The sequence below is a fragment of the Protopterus annectens genome, chromosome 7.part0 (genome assembly GCF_019279795.1).
Source record: "Protopterus annectens isolate FY-2018-M chromosome 7.part0, PAN1.0, whole genome shotgun sequence".
Lineage (NCBI taxonomy): Eukaryota > Metazoa > Chordata > Ceratodontiformes > Protopteridae > Protopterus > Protopterus annectens.
Window position 1 is genome coordinate 701,985,584 of NC_056739.1, and position 18,209 is coordinate 702,003,792.

The window sequence follows — 18,209 nt, forward strand, 5'->3', positions numbered from 1 at the left end:
TCCTGGATCCAACGGTTCAGTTGGTCCTGCTTCCATCTCTTCAGGTCCGCATGGTGGTGATGGACCTGCTCACCAGTCCTTGGTATTCCTGTGGCACTGATGAGATCATGAGCCAACCAGCCCCACGCCTCAGCCCTATATGCTCCCCACAGGACCTGGCCCTGCATGAGTTGGGCCTCATGATTATGGACGAGGAGCCAAACCATATATTTGGACTCCTCAATGCCCCACCTCTGTGCTCAGAAGCAACTACCCTCACCTACACCTGACATCCTGGCTGCAAGTCGGTTCTACAATCGGTTATGCTGTGTATTCCCGCCTATGGGGCTTAAATATGCCGTTTTTCCCGCACTTATCTGTGATTGGCCATTTTGGAATTGTATCAGCTTCACAAAACCTGCTTTGTCATGCTCCTCTTTCTATTCATTCCTATATATATATATATATATATATATATATATATATATATATATATATATATATATATATATATATATATATATATATATATATAGTCATGGCTTAGTTAGTGGTTCAGTACTTTGACTATGGTGCATGGTATCCTGGGTTTGAACCTGGCCATTGCTTTTTTTATTTTATGACTGTCTACACAGGCTAGGAGGTGTGTCTGTGTAAAGGCAGTTTTGATACAGTTTGTTCAACGTTGCCCGTTGGTTAGCTTGTTGGCGCGGTGCGCAGCTCCGTACAAACGGATCGCACTGGTTTACGCGTGGTTTGGCTGTCAGCACGCAAATTACTCTCAACTCAACTACAGGCACACAGTTTCAGCATATTAAAATGCTGCTCAACCCCGGGCACTCATTTTATACCTATTAAACCACTGCTCACCTATGGGCACTCATTTTACACCTGTTAAAACACGGCTCACCTACGGGCACTCATTTTACAACTGTTAAACCACTGCTCACCTACAGGCAGATATCCTCAACTTGTTAGACTGTAGCTCAGCTATGGGCACATCTCACATTTTGTTTTTTTTTTTTTTTATCTCACATTTCTTCAAAATACATGGCCCATTTCATTACATTTTACATAAAATATAATTTTATATATGTACATATATGTCAGGGACTTGTTTCATGCTTATTTCACTAAAAATAAAAATTGATGTTCTGGGGGCTCAAACCATGACTGCCTCCTCTTCAGCCGACATCTCTACTGCTACGCTATTGCTTCTTGGCTTACTTTGCATATTTAGGTCTTATATGCTTTTCCACTGACTGCTAACTGTGGCTAAGCGCCGGGCACACCCGCACAAACGAGCGCACTCACGGGCAAACATCTTTACAACTTATAAAAAAATATATAAGCTGTTCATTTCTACATTTTATGTTCATAGTCTGTGAGGGCATGTGTTGTGTTGTGTTTATTCACATTTACACGGACTCTGTCGTGGGGGTTTACTTTCGGGACTTTTACTCTTCTGGGGGCGTGTCCGTTTGCAGGGCTCACCCTATGGACACGCCCCCTACTGTCTTACACGGACCGTGTTAGCCTTAGGTGTGATTCAGCATGCCCTCATGCATATGCATGACATGCTGACGTCACACCGTTTAACTGCAGCCTCCGTGTAAGCCTTGTAACTCTTACACGGAGGCTTCGTGAATCCTGCCCATTGTCTTAGTACACATTGGACAATAACAGCTGGATTTTCTTGCTTGAAAATTAATTCAAGTTACTCTTTGGAGTTGTCAGTGACAACAACTGACTTATAAATGATAGCTTCTTATTTTATTTGTTTTTGGCCCTCAAGCTCATCAACTGCTCTGTATCTGCTGCCCTGGTCCATTTTATGTTAATGCCCCTGTACTGTCTCTAGGGCTGGAACTGCACTACTGGTGGTTTGGGAAGGGGGAGTGGTCCACATTGGAGCAGGGGACAGCATGATATACACTTTCCCTAACTAGGAATGGTTGTTAACATCTCATATATCACAGCATATAGCGTTAGTTTGCATCAGCTTCCCTCACAATACTAAATTCATAAAGGCAATCTACCACATGATACTAGCATTGCCATTATAACCTAGGATGTGTTAAATCACAGGCAGAATTTCCTCTACATCCCTCTCAGAGGCAAAAAAGCTGCCCCTAACAACCCTACCTTCCCAGATGATTCCATACCTGAGATATAAAGCAAACTTTGTTTATCTGGCTTATAGTCAAGGTGCCAGCTCTCTCTGTCCAGTGGATCCTGAATATATGCTATATTTCATAGATAAAAAGTAATGGAATATAATAAACATGCACACGACTGCAGTATTTTAAATGTAAGTAAGCAAATCATAACAGTGCCAGACAGTGGAGAGTTATTTATTTTTTATTTTATTATTTATTTACATTTGTTGACTGGGAAAATCTGACTGGACAAAGGTCCTTTTTCAGTGGAGGCCCAGAGAGAAAATCTTCACAGTAAAGAACATTTAATTACAAGATAACAAGAAGTATAGGTAGGCTTTTGTTTAACATTAGCAGTAAAACAGACATAGTTCAAAATGAATAATATATTTAAGTGAAGGACAATTGAGTACATACTGCACACTTATATCATCGGTGCCATTTAAGATGGCAAATATCCTAATAGTTCAGCTAGCAGATATTACTCATGAATAGCAGTAGCTAAGATTACAGCTGAGATATAGGTTTACAAGCAATGCAATTGGCTGTAACCACAGATAGTTAGTAGGGTGGAAGATAAGTTTAGGGTGGTTGGAGTACCCCCAATTGAAACAGGGAGTTGGGGGGATATATCATTATGCCAAACAATGGATTGCTGGCGGCCAGTCAGGTAGCTCTGGAACCAGTCTGTGACAGATTGAGAAAAGGATAGATTATCGAGAACAGAGATGAGTTGTTTATGTGAGACCATGTCAAATGCTTTAGATAGGTCTAGGAAAGTTGCAGAGGAGAAATACCCTTTGTTTTTACGTTGAAGGATTGTGTTAGTAAAAGCAAGTAAGGCAGTGGTCGTGCTGTGGTATGGCTGGAAACCATGTTGTGTGTTAAAGTTAATGTACGCATGAGTAACACTGGATGCAAACTGCAAGCATTCAGCCATGTTAGAATACAGTAGAATGACTTATTTTCTTAAATGAATGTTACTGACAGTACATAAATAGTACTTAAACAACTAATCACCTTGTCTTGTTGGAGAAGTAGTACCCTACCTAATAAAGTCACCACACTGCAGTAGCACATAGAGTAAATGTGTGCCTTTAGGACGGGGCAGTATTTACAGCCCAGTTCACACTGTACTCTTTTCCTCCATGGACTTCTCTATCTGGGTTCCTTCTCCTTCTTCTTTGAACAAACAAAGGTATTAAGTTTTAGACTCCCAATTCTTACACCTTGTTCTATTGTAATGCATAGTTGAAATCAATTTAAATATAATTCTAAATATAAAACAATATAAACCTTATTCTGAACACTCATTACAATCTTGTAACTAATCTAATTCAGTGTTATGGACAGAAAAATTGTATGTTCACTCTCAATTACTAACACTTTAATGTCTTACTATACCATTGTAAAACTTTAAACTGTAAACCAACAGTACTGAGCAAACATATCTTAAAAATAACTTTATCTTTAAGAAATATTTGATTAAATGTAAATAATTTTATGTCACATGTCATGTGTATCCTGAACAACACTTTTAATTTAAGTTATGTATGTGATTGTTCTAGTACGTTGTTGAAAATGGCTTTGCTCTCACCTTCCAGCCCACTTTCCTTGTTAACACATGTAAAGTACAGTAAAGTAAGCATTGGGTTAATCTGCAGCTGGAAGGAGTCTATGAAGTGACTACTGATAAGTCAGTATCTGGTTATCAGTGGATATGACACTGGTAGCATGCAAGTTCCACTGCTTATGCAATGCCATTTCAAAGTTACGATCAAATACAGGGAATGGAAGTATGCAGTAAGTGTCACATATTAACTTTTGTTAACAACAGTTACAGTAACGAATACATCAGCATGTTTTCTGCTTGTTACATGTTGGGATATTGAGACACTGCTGGAAAAAACAATGATCTATTTGATACATACAGTATGTCACGCCAACCACTGCTACCAATATGTGATGGGTACCAATATCTATCGTTACCATGCTGGACCAGTAATCAAGGAGCTTGAATCCTCACCACTGACACTGGAGAGAGACATGCACTTTGGAATATAAATGGATACACTCAGTATTTCCAGATACAGACCTCTCTGCATCAAGTAGAGTTTCCCTTAAGAACACACAGGGAACACACTCAGCCCAGAGTCTGGATGTCTCGATATTTGTCTCCCTGCAGATCCCCAATAAGACTCCCCACTGATACAGCTATAGGGTTAGGTCCTCAGCCAAGTGTCCAAGCCAAGTCCTCTAGCACCCTCTCTGCAAACCCAGTGCTTTGTGTCTCTGCCCCATGTAGCTGACACATACACCCTAAGACGTTTAATTTTCACACACACACACACACACACACACACACACACACACACACACACACACACACACACACACCTGGAAAAGGCTGGCACTGGTTTACTAGCTATGCCCCCTTCTGCCCAGAGTATAGGGCAGTTATCACTGCCACCAGACACTTCAAAATCAACTACTCTAAGGCCCTTAACAAAGAGTGTCCAATTACAGTGTACAATATTGATACTAATAAAAATGGTAGTACAGCAAGATGGCTAGGCCTTCTGGAGTGGCCCACACAGTGTTACCAAATAAATATAAGTAATCTCAAAGGTTAGATACTCTCTACAAGAACCAGCCACAATAAAAGTATTAAATATATTTACTAATAAATAAAAGTTCATGAAAATACTGAATATATATTCACAGTAAACCACAGAGTTCAAATCACAGAAAATATTGAAATGAACAATGATGGGCAGACGCATAGAAATAAAGAAAAACAATCTTTAAACTAAGCTTCACTATAGTCCTGACTGAATCTAAGAGAATTTACTGGTCCCTAAAAACTTACTTGGGCAAGGCAAGATGAAATACATAACCAGTCTTTCTAAACAGTCTTCCCAAACAGAAAACTCTATCTTCTGACATTACTCCCTGTAAAATATAATATCTAAGATTACTTGCAGAATGACCTCATCTGGTCACCTGACTCTAGGTACCTACAGTATTCCCTTTGAAGTTTGAGGCAAGGCTTTAGCAGACTGCTACAATACACATTTAGAGCTTTTATGCCAATGCATAGGAGCCTTAAATTTCCCTCCTTCTTTACAAAAGCTAATAGATAAGGGCTGCTCCGAGACCTGCAGTCTCCGGACATACTCAGCAATGTGGGGTGACATTCAATTATTTAACAGCTCATTTACATTTCCCTTATCTTTCTTAAAATAAGCCAGCTGGTTAACTGTTGCTGTGCCAATGTCTTCTATTAAATATACATTTTATTCAGATGCCACAATACATGTGCATTTCTCTTCATTTCATCGGGGTGCACTGTTGATACATTTTTACACACAACACAAGCAAAGCTCACAAATACATTTTCAGCACAAACATCTGTACAAATCAGCTTGAGCACAAATCACATATAATTATTTATAAAATTCCAGCTAGCTGTACTGGCACAAGTCTTACATCCACTGCCCTATTTCTCCCTGGCATGGGTCGCAGTACCTCCTATTGTCACATCTCTCTCCCCCTTTGAAGACTCAATGTCTCAATGTGGCTTGAGAGAAATAAGCCTATCTGGGAATATGTTACCCCATTCCCTGTTTGAGATCCCATCTGTGTTGGCACTGCTGATACCACCACTGTGTTATACTGTCATGGCATATACCTGCAGTCTTAAGCTCCAGTTTAATAACTTGGCATGTTTCTGGCTGGCTCTATGTAGCCATGTTAAGGGATCGTGGTCTGTAACTACAGTGAATTTCCTTCCATACAGATAAGGCTGAAGTTTCTGCAGTGCCCATCCTATGGCTAAACATTACTTTTCTACAGCTGCATAACATTTATCCCTGGGTTGGAGTCTATGACTGAGATATACTACTGAGTGCTCTTCTCTTTTTGAAGAAACCTGGCTAAGTGCACCCCCCACCCCATGGTTTGAAGAATCCACCTACACAAGAAATTGTTTGCTGTAATCTGGACTGGCTAACAAAAAAGGGTCCTCCCAAAGCTCCTTAAGCTTCTGGAATGCCTGCTCACATGCTGGGTCCACACTACCTTATTGAGCCTGTTTTTCATTGTCAGCTCTGTGAGGGGAGCAGTTATTATACTATAATTGGGGATAAACTTTGTATAGTACCCCACTGTCCCTAAGAATGTCATCACCTGCTTTTGCTCTTGCCTGGAACGGCTCTAGATGGCAATATCATCCAGGTAAGGAAGGGCATAATCTCCTTCTCCTGCTAGGATACAATCTACCAGCCTCCAGAACATTGCTAGGGTATTTTTCATCCCAAAGGGATCTTCATGAACTCATATACACCGAAAGGAGTCACAAAGCTGACCTCTCTGTAGCATTGGGAGTCAAGGGCACCTGCAAGTAGCCCTTGGTAAGATCAATAGTGGTCAGATACTTAGCCCCAACAAGCTGCTCAGGGCTTCATCATCCTAGGCATGGGGTAAGCATCTAGCTCTGTGTGACTATTTAGTTTCATGTAGTCCACACAGAACCTGGTGCTGCCATCCTTCTTTGTTACCAGTACCACTAAGGAGGCCCAGGGTCTACTGGACTCCTGGATTACTCCCAGTTCCAACACCTCCTGTATCTCCTCCCTCAGAGTCTGTCTGACTCACTTAGATACCCTGTAAGGGGCCTGCTTTATAGGTCTTTGCAGTTCTGTATCCACATGGTGCTGCACCAAGTGGGTGCACCCTGATTCCCCAGTAAACATGTCCACAAACTCCTGTCTCACTGCTCGGATTTCTTGAACCTGGGTAGGATGACAGCTGGGATATTGCTACACCTTCCACTGAGGTTTCAGTCTAAGACTTACTAAGGAGATCAGTCACCAGATCCCCCTCAGACTTCTCCTGCCATCCACTGCAAATACTTATCACAAAGTCCTCTCTTTCATGTTACTGTTTCATCATGTAAACATGGTACAATTTGTCCCCCTGCCTCCTGCCTAGCAGTTCTACCATGTAGTTAACATCACTGACCTTCTTTACCACCTTGAAGGGTCCCTCCCAAGCTGTCTGCAGTTTATTGTGTCTGACAGGAATGAGAATGCTCACCTGCTGTCCCACAGCATACGTTCTAGCTTGAGCATTTCTGTCATACCAAACCTTTTTCTGCTGTTGGGCTCCTGACATATTCTCCTGGCAAAGCCTATGAGCTCCCTAAGCCTTGTCCTGAGCTTTAGGACATATGCCACAACAGACTCTTTGTGGTAGTCACACTCACCCTCCCACTCATCACAAATCAAATATAAGGCCCCCCTCACCCTATGCCTATACAGCAACTCAAAGGGTGAAAAAACCTATGGATTCTTTGGGCAGCTCCCTGTAGGCAAACAATAGATGGGGCAAGTATTTGTCCCACTTTCTGTTAAACTGATCTTCAAATGCCGGTAGCATGGTCTTTAGAGTAGAGTTTAACCTCTTCACAAGACCATTAGTCTGAGGGTGGTAAGGTGTGGTCTTTAGGTTCTTCATCCCACAGTGCTCCCACAGACAAGCCAGCATGCCTGACATGAAATCGGCAGCTCTGTCAGTCAGTTTTTCTCTTGGGAAATCTACCCTGCTGAAAATCTTTAGCGAAGCATTTGCCACCTTCTTTGCCTTGATGGCAGACACAGCCACTGCCTAAGGTATCTAGTAGTATAGTGTACTGTAACCAGGATATACTTCTTCCCTGTGGAATGTGGGGTACTCAGAGGCCCCACAATATCCATGGCTACCCTCTGAAATGGTTCCTCTATCACAGGCAAAGCATCAAAGGAGCTTTGAACTTGTCTCCTGCTTTGCCTACTTTCTGGCACTGCTCACAGGTCCTGCAGTACCCTGTTACATCTCTGAAAATCCCAGGTCAACAAAAGTGCTGCATAATCTGTCTCTTGGTATACTTTATGTCCATATGACCTGCAAAAGGAATGTCATGGGCTGTGGCTAGAAGTGCCAGATGGTGGGCTCTGAGCACAACCAACTACTGTATTACCTAACCTTTTAGCCCTCCTTCGGGGGTTTACTCCTTATACAGTATAGCTTGGTTCCAGTATACAGAATACCCTTTTCCTTGAGAATCAGGTGTCTCCCTAGCTACCTCCCTCAAGCCTTGTAATGTAGGGTCTGAGAGGTGATCCTGCCTCAACTCTCTCTTTGTAAATCTTACCAGCTCCCCTCCACAGGAAGTCTGGCCTTTTCTAACAGAGGTGTGTCACTATCACCCTGGTTACTACTGCTTACCTCTGCCCTTGCAGTCACCCTGTCCAAGGGAACATTAGTACCCACCAACAGCTGTGGCTCACCTTCAGTCTCAGAGCTACAGCGTAGGTCCCTCACTGAAGTAGTCAAATCATCAGTCCTTGCTTCAAGTGTGTGGTCTGTCTAGGTCCCTCCCAGGCTACCAGACCCACATGCCTATTTCAAAGCCTGACTGCATGTCACTACATGCACACAAGGTACTGCATTATCAAATCATTCCCTATCAAGACATCTGCAGGGATATCCATAAACACACCTACATGCTTCCTTTTCCACCCTCCCAGTCAATGAGAACCCTGAACAAAGGCATTTGGAATGGGATCCCTCCTAAAGCTTTGACTGGAAGTATTGCTCCTTTTTACCCACTGCAGACTTCACAATGGTTATATCAGAGGGTGTGTCTCTCATGGCAGTGGTCTGTTTCCCCTCCACCAAGATGGGATATAAACTCTGCTGATAGTTTAGTACCCCAGTTTTCTCCAGACAACTTACCACTGGTATTCTGTTATTCCCGTTTGCTGGCTCCCCCACCTTTTGTTCCCCACCTTGCCTGTGTGGACATCTATATGCTACATGGCCCCACTGGTTACATTTAAAACATTTAACCCTTGATCCTGGCAGTGTACCTGAATTAGTGGCTTCCCCTATTACTGGCGGACTCTGTTGGGGTGGTTTAGGCTGTCCACCAGAGGTTCCCTTATATCCATGTGCAGCACTAGGTATCCCTTTCCTGTGCAATAATGCCCTGCTTGCTAGACATAGGTCTTCCTTTTTCCCCCAACTCATCTGCAGAGTTGCATTCCCTGTCTGCCAACCTGATTCCCCACATCCTCAGGCAAAGTGCTAAGGGCTTGTTCCCTCACCAAAAGGTCTGCCAGCTTTTTGAAAGTGGTGGCCTAACACCCGCTCATCCAACTATGAAAATAAGTGCTTAGTTCAGCAAGATAATCACATACAATTTCATCTGCCTTACATCTATGCTCATGAAACTTTTTTCTGTAAGCTTCAGGTATTAACTTAAAACATTGTAATAAATAGTGCTTAACTTGATCATAATCTAAAGAATCAGTATCAGACAATTTAAAAACAACAGTTACAGCTTTACTATGGAGTAAGGGTGTGAGGAGCTGCACCCAGAGCCCTCAGTAAGCATTATACTGTTTGGCATACTCATTCAAATAGATGAATAAAACCATCAAAATGATCACCTTCTTGGTACCGAGGAAGACGTTTACTGATCGTTATTGCTTCTGGGGTATGGTTATTCCCTTCCTCATTACCTCCATGACCTGGTGAAGAATCAGCACTTTCTTTTCATGTTGTCTCTGTCTCCCATTTTCTTCAGGTTCCAAGCACCACAGTCTCTCTGCTGATTCTACTTTGACCTCCAAACACCACTGTCTCTCTGCTGATTCTAATTCCAAATTTTTGGCCTCCAGTTCAAGTCTCTTTAACTCCAGATGTATTTTTAAGTCCTCTGAGGAAAAGCTTAACCATCCTGCTTCTGAGGGCTGTACATACCCAATGCCAGTCAGGTTGTCTTCCTGGTTGCTGGTCTGTGATGCAGTTGTGATTAAGGCTGCGATCATTTCCCCTTTAGTCAGGTTGGCATGCAGCAGTCCTTTGGCTTGGCACATCTCAGCCAACTGGCTCCTTGTCAGCTTGCCATAATTCTCTGCCGACATTTTTGCCTGCTCTCCCTAACTAAGCTAACAAAAAGTAAACAAAACTATTGTGATATGAAACTTTGAATGTCTATCATGTGGCTGCTGAGATTACACCTTTCTTTAGTGACACTGCTTACAAGCTACAGAAATTCAATATCCACACCACCGCTGAACAATATGTGAGCATGTGATGATCCCTCCACTGCCAACCAATAAAAATGTGACACCCACCACTGCTACCAATATGTGATGGGCACAAATATGTGTCTCCTCCATTCTGGGCCAGAAATCAAGCAGCCTGAATCCTCACCACTGACACTGGAGAGGGACGTGCACTTGGAATACAAATGGATACACTCAGTATTTCCATATGCAGACATCTCTGCATCAAGTACAGTTTCCCTTAAGACACACAGGGAACACACGCAGCACGGGGTCTGGATGGCTCTATATCTGTCTCTTTCCAGATCCCCAATAAGATTCCCCACTGGTACATCATAGGGTTAGGTCCTCAGCCGAGTGTCCAAGACAAGTCCTCCAGCATTCTCTCTGTAAACCCAGTGCTTCGTATTCCTGCCCCAAGTAGCTGGCACACACCCTGAGAGATTTGATTTTTACAGACACACCTGAAAAAGGCTGGAACAGGTTTACTAGCTATGCCCCTTTCTGCCCAGAGCATAAGGCAGTTATCACTGCCACCAGACACTTCACAATCAACTACTCTAAGGCACTTAACAAAGGGTGTCCAATTATACTGTTCAATATTAATACTAATATAAATGGTAGTAGTTCACCAAGACAGCTAGGCCTTCTGGAGTGGCCCAAACAGTGTCACCAAAGAAATATAAGTACTCTGAAATTTTAGATACTCTCTACAAGAACTAGCCACAATAAAAGTATTAAATATATTTAATAAAAGTACATGAAAATACTGAATATATATTCACAGTAAACCACAGAGTTCAAATCACAGAAAACATTGAAAAGAACAATGATGGGCAGACTCGTACCAATAAAGAAAAACAATCTCTAAACTAAGCTTCACTATAGCCCTGACTGAATCGAAGAGAATTTACTGTTCCCTAATAACTTACTTGGGCAAGGTAAGAGGAAATATGTGAGCAATCTTTCTAGTTAAGCTTCCCAAATAGAATACTCTATCTTCTGAGATTTCTCCCTGTAAAACATAATATCCACGATAACTTGTAGAATGACCTCATCTGCTCACCTGGCTCTAGGTTCCCATAGTATTCCCTTTGAATTTTTAGACAAGTCTTTACTGCTATGATACACATTTAGGGCTTTTGTGCAAATGCCTAAGGAGCCAGAAACATTTACAACACCCCCTTTCTTTGCAAAAGCTAACAGATAATGGCTGCTCCGAGACCTACCATCGCCAGGTCTACTCAGCACTGTGGGGTATCACTGAAGGATTTAACAGCTCATTTACATTTCCTTTATTTTTCTTAAAATAAGCTAGCTGGTTAACCATTGATGTGAAAGTGTCCTCTATTAAAACATATACATTTGACTCAGATACCATAATACATCTACATATCTATTCATTTCAGCAGGGTGCACCGTTGATACATTTTTACACAATTAACACAAGCAAAGTTCACAAATACATTTTCATCACAAACCTCTGTACAAATCAGCTTGAGTACCACTCACATATAATTATTTGTAAAATTCTAGCTAGCTGTGCTGGCACAAGTAATATATCCACTGCCCTATTTCGCTCTAGCATGGCTGGCAGTACCTCCTATTGTCACACAATTTATCAAAGAGACAGAGGTGTGCAGTGTGGATGGTACAGAGTTTTCTGGATAATGCATGCTATGCTTTTTGTAAATTGTGAAATGACAGAGGACTATAAAATTATGGTTTTGCCGATTAGTCCATTCTTGACCATGAATGACATTATTCCCAAAGCCTAGAAGCCTAGTGTTTGAGTAGGCCCCTAAGTTAAATTAAAAAGGGCATCATATCTGCTCATGTGTTTCCAGGTTAGACAGAAAGATGACACTAAGAATCTACTCTGTATCTTTGCTTTGGGATGGACAACTTGTTTTGTGCTGAAGAAAAGTGAGATTCCATAATTTGTGTGTGTCTCTGTGTGTGTGTGTGTGTGTGTGTGTGTGTGTGTGTGTGTGTGTGTGTGTGTCCTGAGCAGATAATAACACAACTCACTGCTGCATGTTTGAGGGCAATGGTACCTGGCAACTAATGTGAGTTTCGTGGTATGCAGGGCTTGGCTACTACTTGCATATGGGGGTAGCTGTGTGTTTGTGTGTGTGTGTATGTATGTGTGTGTGTGTGTGTGTGTGTGTGTGTGTGTGTGTGTGTGTGTGTGTGTGTGTGTGTGTGTATGTGTATGTGTGTGTGTGTGTGTGTGTGTGTGTGTGTGTGTGTGTGTGTGTGTGTGTGTGTGTGTGTGTATGTGTGTGTCTGTAGCTGAAGGGTTGTTTCAAGGGTCTCAGGGTGATGACAGAGGAACCTATTCTGTTTGCCTCTGTGGAAAGGAAGTGCCGTGAATGTGTAGCAACTATGTATATGGGGATAATAAGCCTTGATGCCAGCTGTTGTATGGAGGTAAAACTTGAAGGGAATTAGAGAGACTCGGCAATCCTATACAATTTGGTGAAGTGATTAAATAGTTACATATATATATATATATATATATATATATATATATATATATATATATATATATATATATAATGTGTGTGTGTGTGTGCATGTCTCTAGGGGGTAAATAACAAGAATGGGTATTTGCCGTGTGTGAGGAAAATGAAACTTGTAAAATGCGGCATATACAGTTTGAATGGACAAGGCAATCAGATGGAACTGTGGTGAAGGAGGGATGGTAGGTGTTTGCAATGTGCATCTACATATGCAGAGCAGAATGAGTCTGAAAACCTTCAATAACAACACTGACCCCATAATGCATATGATAACTGACATAGGTGCCTGCTGTATGTGATTCTTGAGCTCTACTAACAATTTCAAAAGCCTTGCAGTCATGGCAATGTGTGCTAAACATGGACATATGACAAATATGACGTATGACAAAGTGAGTTAAAATGTTAGTGGTAGCACTGAAATGTTTATGGAAACAAAGTGAGAGACAGAGTTATTAAAGCTGAGACAGCAATAAGGACTGAAGGGTGAAACAGGCAATGAATAACAGCAGTGGAAAAAAAACCAGAAGGAGCAAAGAAGACCAAAATGGGAGTGGGAAGATGCATAGGAAAAGGAGGTAGATAGTGAGGACAAGAACCAAGAAGAGAAAAGCTGAGGTAGAGAGCAATAAAGGAGGATGATGAAGAGAAACAGAGATGTGTAGGATCAAGTTGGATAGGTGAGAAGGAAAGGTAGGGCTACAACAGAAGGAGAAGAGACTGAGACAAGTTTGGGATAGGCAAAGATCAAGTTTGATGGGGTGAAGGAAAAGATAAAGGGAAGGGAACCGACAGTGAGGGACTTCTTAAATAAAGGAATACAATGGGTAATAAAGGAACAAGAAAGAAAAGCCTAGTAAGGCTGGATATGATCCCAGGAGTCACTCTAAAAAAATCAGAGCAGATTGTTAGGAAGGCAGCAGGGATAAGAGTAGGTCAATAGCACATACCTTTCCATGTGGATACTGAGGTCCTGCCAGGAGGACCGGTGGGCCAAAAACACACATTTAGGGAAATGTTTCAGGGATAAGAGGATAAGGGGATAACAGAATTGTTATCAGAGGTACTGCTGATAAGGGTAGAACAAAAGTGTTATCAAAGGTACTGCTGGGGGATAAGGGAATAAGGGTAGAACACAAGTGTTATCAGAGGTACTGCTGGGCAATAGGCAGATAAGGGTAACACAGAAGTGTTAGAGGTACTGCTGGGGGATAAGAAGATAACAGAAGTCTTATCAGAGGTACTGCTGGAAGATAAGGGTAAAACAGAAGTGTTATCAGAGGTACTGCTGGGGGATAAAGGGATAAGAAAAGTGTTAGAGGCACTGCTGGGGAATAAGGGGATAACAGAAGTGTTATCGGAGGTACTGCTGGTGCCAAGGATGAGTAAGAAATGATTAAAAATGGAGGCAGGTAGGAAATATGTGAGCCTATAGGAAGGAGAAGCATTTGTGAGAATGGAAGCCTATTTGTATATAAAAACTACATCTAAATCCAAAGGAAACATATGTGCTAATGAATTAGCCACATCGCTACCTAAAATGATATGGAACGGGGCACAGACCTTATAAGAAGTAAATCCAGGCAGGATGACAAGAGAGATGAAAAGGAAAGGTAGGATGATGGCAGTACCACAGTAAGGGTGGGGCATATGACCCCTTCCCAGACAGTAACTTGTTGGGGACACAGAATTTTTAAAACAATGACAGTTTATAAGCTGCTAGTTAAGATATCATGATCCCTTAGTCAACAGCTTGTAACTGCCTGTTAATTTCTCCTGTTTTTTAATGTAAACTACCTTACCTTTAAAAATGCAACAGATGCAGTGAGGCAATTTACATGCTGAATATGAGTGATGTCAGTGGCAATCACTTAATGACAACCTGTAAACCATCTGTTCTTTAAAAATGTTTGACTGTTTACAAGCTGTTATTAAGTGATCAGAATTATGATTGTTCACAGACATCAGGGGGAATGGGTTGCCAAATGGTTTTGATGTTCTAGGTACCAAATTCCAAAATTGTCTCTAATTCTTCTATGCCTTCTCTAGGCATTTGACTTTGCTTAGCAACATCCATAGGAGCATTCAACTTTCTCTCCCATCTCCTTCTGACCATTCACAGCTGGGAGAGAAATTGGGATGTTGCTATGGATGTTGTTAAGCAAACTCAATTGCCTAGAGAAGAAATAGAAACATTAGAGACAATTATTGGAATTTTATATTGCAGTTTTGTAGTTAATCAAGTCATTTTAATCTCTGTATACTTGAACAACTTTGTTTAGCATGCCTCCAATTGACTTTGATCTTTTTTATGACAAGGATGTTGTTGTCTTCCACTTTGTGTCACCTAATCATTAAATAATTACTTTACATTTATGTATGAAGGCTAGGTATTCTGAAGATGAACAGGGCTGGTTTCCACTCTCAAGGATACTGAGGGAACATCTGAGCTAGTTCTGTGGCCTATATGTATGCACAGGTGTAATTGCTAACAGTGATTACTCAAAAGAATGGACGTTCTGTTTTCTTTGTTTTTTTTGCTTGCTTGCTTGCTGCTCTGTGTGCAAGATCTCAGTATAGTAGAATCAGGGAATGTGCCCTTTACCCACAGTTTGTGATCTCAAAATCGGTATAAAATATATAGGTAGCATATAGCGGGGGGGGGGTACAGGGTGCAGCCCCCCACTTGGTGCCCTGCATAAAATAGAGCTTTTTATTTTTTTTTTCAGTTATTTGGATCAGTGTAAAAAGATCAGTCTTTTTTGTTTGCTCTTTTGAGCATTCAATACTTGATGATACAATTGTGTACACAGTTTTATACTCTTTGGGATGAAACTTCACATACATAAATCCATCTCAGTCTTATAGATTCATAGATTGTTACTAGGCTAATGACCCAACAGCCTTTCTAAGCCTAGCCAGGTTTTCACAAATGAATAATGAAGCCCTGTATCCAAATAGGACACTGAGGGCCTGCCATTTATAAGCTACCTCTGTCCATAATGGACATGGGTGTGAGGCCTGCAGTAAGTTTGCTATTCCCCATCCACTGGTCTATGTTGTATTTAAATTGGGTAATAGACAAACTCAGCTTCACATGGATGGAAAGCCTGTTCCATAGGAGGGTTATTCTCTGGGACACATGTCTGTCTCTCCAGTATGTTCTGTTTAAGTCACAGACATTATTTAGGTCCTTAGACCTTGTATTTCTGGTACTGTTTGACTTATGAATATGCAGGAGATTCATAAGTGTGTGGTTTGTGGATGCCTTGTAAGTCAAGGCATAGATCACCCCTCAGCAATCTATAGGAGACTGACTAGAGGGAAAGGACTTTAAGGCACTCTGCATGAGGCAGATTTGCTATGCCTTGGATTTTTTTGTAAAGAATCTCTGAGGTTGCTCTAGTTGCTGCATATACCTGGTCAGGTGCATACAGAAGTGAGCATTGTATTCCATGATTGATTGGATAAGGGCAGAGTACAGTGGGATAATGACCATTTTGGACCTAGATGCCATGGCCTTACTTATAAGCCACGCATCATAAAAGGATTTCCTCACCACTGTGGCCATGTTGTTGTTGAATGTAAGGCTACTGTCTATTTGTGTATCCAGATCCCTGACCACTTGGTCGACTCTTAGGGGCATATTATCAGCATGATAATTAGCTGGGATGGTTGACATCCCAAAGAGTACAATTATGAATTTCTTAGCACTGAGTTTAAGACAATGACTTTGGCACCATTGGTTAATCAGAGGCAGGCCTTCATGAAGAATGATAGTGTCTGCAATGGAGTTGATGATAACCCTCAACTTGCAATCATCTACAAACTTAGTCAGCCATAAACCTTCAGCATTTACTTCAACTTCAGGAAAATAGATGGCAAAAAAGAGCAGGCCCAGTACCAAGCCCAGGAGGATTCTGCTAGTGACTGGCCTCTTGGTGGTGGTGGCCTTACCTGTTTTGACCTCCTGGGTCCTATCTATGAGCCAGTTGTCTATCCAGTGGATGATAAAAGGGTTTATACCTAATTTAATGAACCTGTCTATAATGCCCAAGTGGTGTATTGTATCAAAAGCCTTGGCCAGGTTGAGGTAAGCTGTATGCACAGTCTTGCCCTCATCCATTGCTTTGGTAATCCTCTCAAAAATGTCCACCAGATTTAATAGGCATGGCCATCCTTTAACAAAGTTATACTGTGATTGGTCCAGTGTTAGCAGGTTAACTATGCCCCCATTTATCATGTGTCCATGATGATTCCTTCCATGGCCTTACATATGAGGCTGGTCAGACATATGGGTCTGTAGTTACCTGGATCATTGGTTGGAACTCCTTTGTGGAAGGTGAATGACTGTAGCAATCTTCTATTTCTTTGGTACAAAAACCTGACTGCAGACTCCAGTTGAAAAGTGATTCAAGTGGACCAGAGAGATCATTTTTCATGCAATTTAGTAAGCATGTTAGGAAATCATTGGGGCCCATTGATGCAGTGTTTTTGGCTTTGGAAAGTGCATTGACAGCCTGTTCCCTATTAATGGTTGGGGGGATCATATTGGCTTGAACAGTGAGGAACTTTAGCACATTGAGATAAGTAGTATGGGTTTCCTGTGATGTGGTGGGGGACCTATAAGTTGCAAGGATATGGTACAAGACCCTGTTGATGGTGAGTTGCACATGTATGAGTTCCAGTGGGTCATACACTTTAACTAGTCTGGATGTGAAGTTGTTTTTAATATAGACTGAGAATCCTCCACTTTTAGTTCTCATTTGTACAGTACCTGGTCTAAAGGTATGAAAGGCATTCTAACCTTGCACTGCCAGGAAAATCTCTATGTCTTTAAACCATGTCCCTGTTACTACACAGATGTCTACAGTGTCCAGGGAGTGGAAGGGTTGCAGGGAGTAGAGTTTCTTGTTAAGACTTCTAGCACTGAGCAGTACCACCTTCAGATATTCCTTCTTAGGTTCAGTTAAGTCGGGAGGTTTATCAGTTTGGCATTATCTAAAAAGCCACCATGGGGGTGGAAAAGGTATTTGCCAATATCCAAAAGCCTAGAGGGGATAAGTGCAGATCATCCTTGGAAAGGCAGCGTGGCCCCCTCCCAGGCCATCAAATATTGTACCCCCTTGGAATGACACCAGAAGCTAAGACAATTGTTAAAAACAATCATTTTATGTTGGTCACATGGCGTCATCATTGGAGAAGGTAGTATGCTGCTCAGAGCTAGACTCATATCTACCTGAGACACATAATCAGTGAGCTCGATCATGTCTCACTTCATATAGTCAAGGGATGTGTGTTTCAGGTCATTAACACTCACATGGACTATGACAGAGTCACACTGGTACATGTGGCTCAATGACCTGAGGGCCTGTGTGGCTTTCCTGGATTCTAACCCCAGAAAGGCAGCTAACCATGACTATCTCCTTACTCAG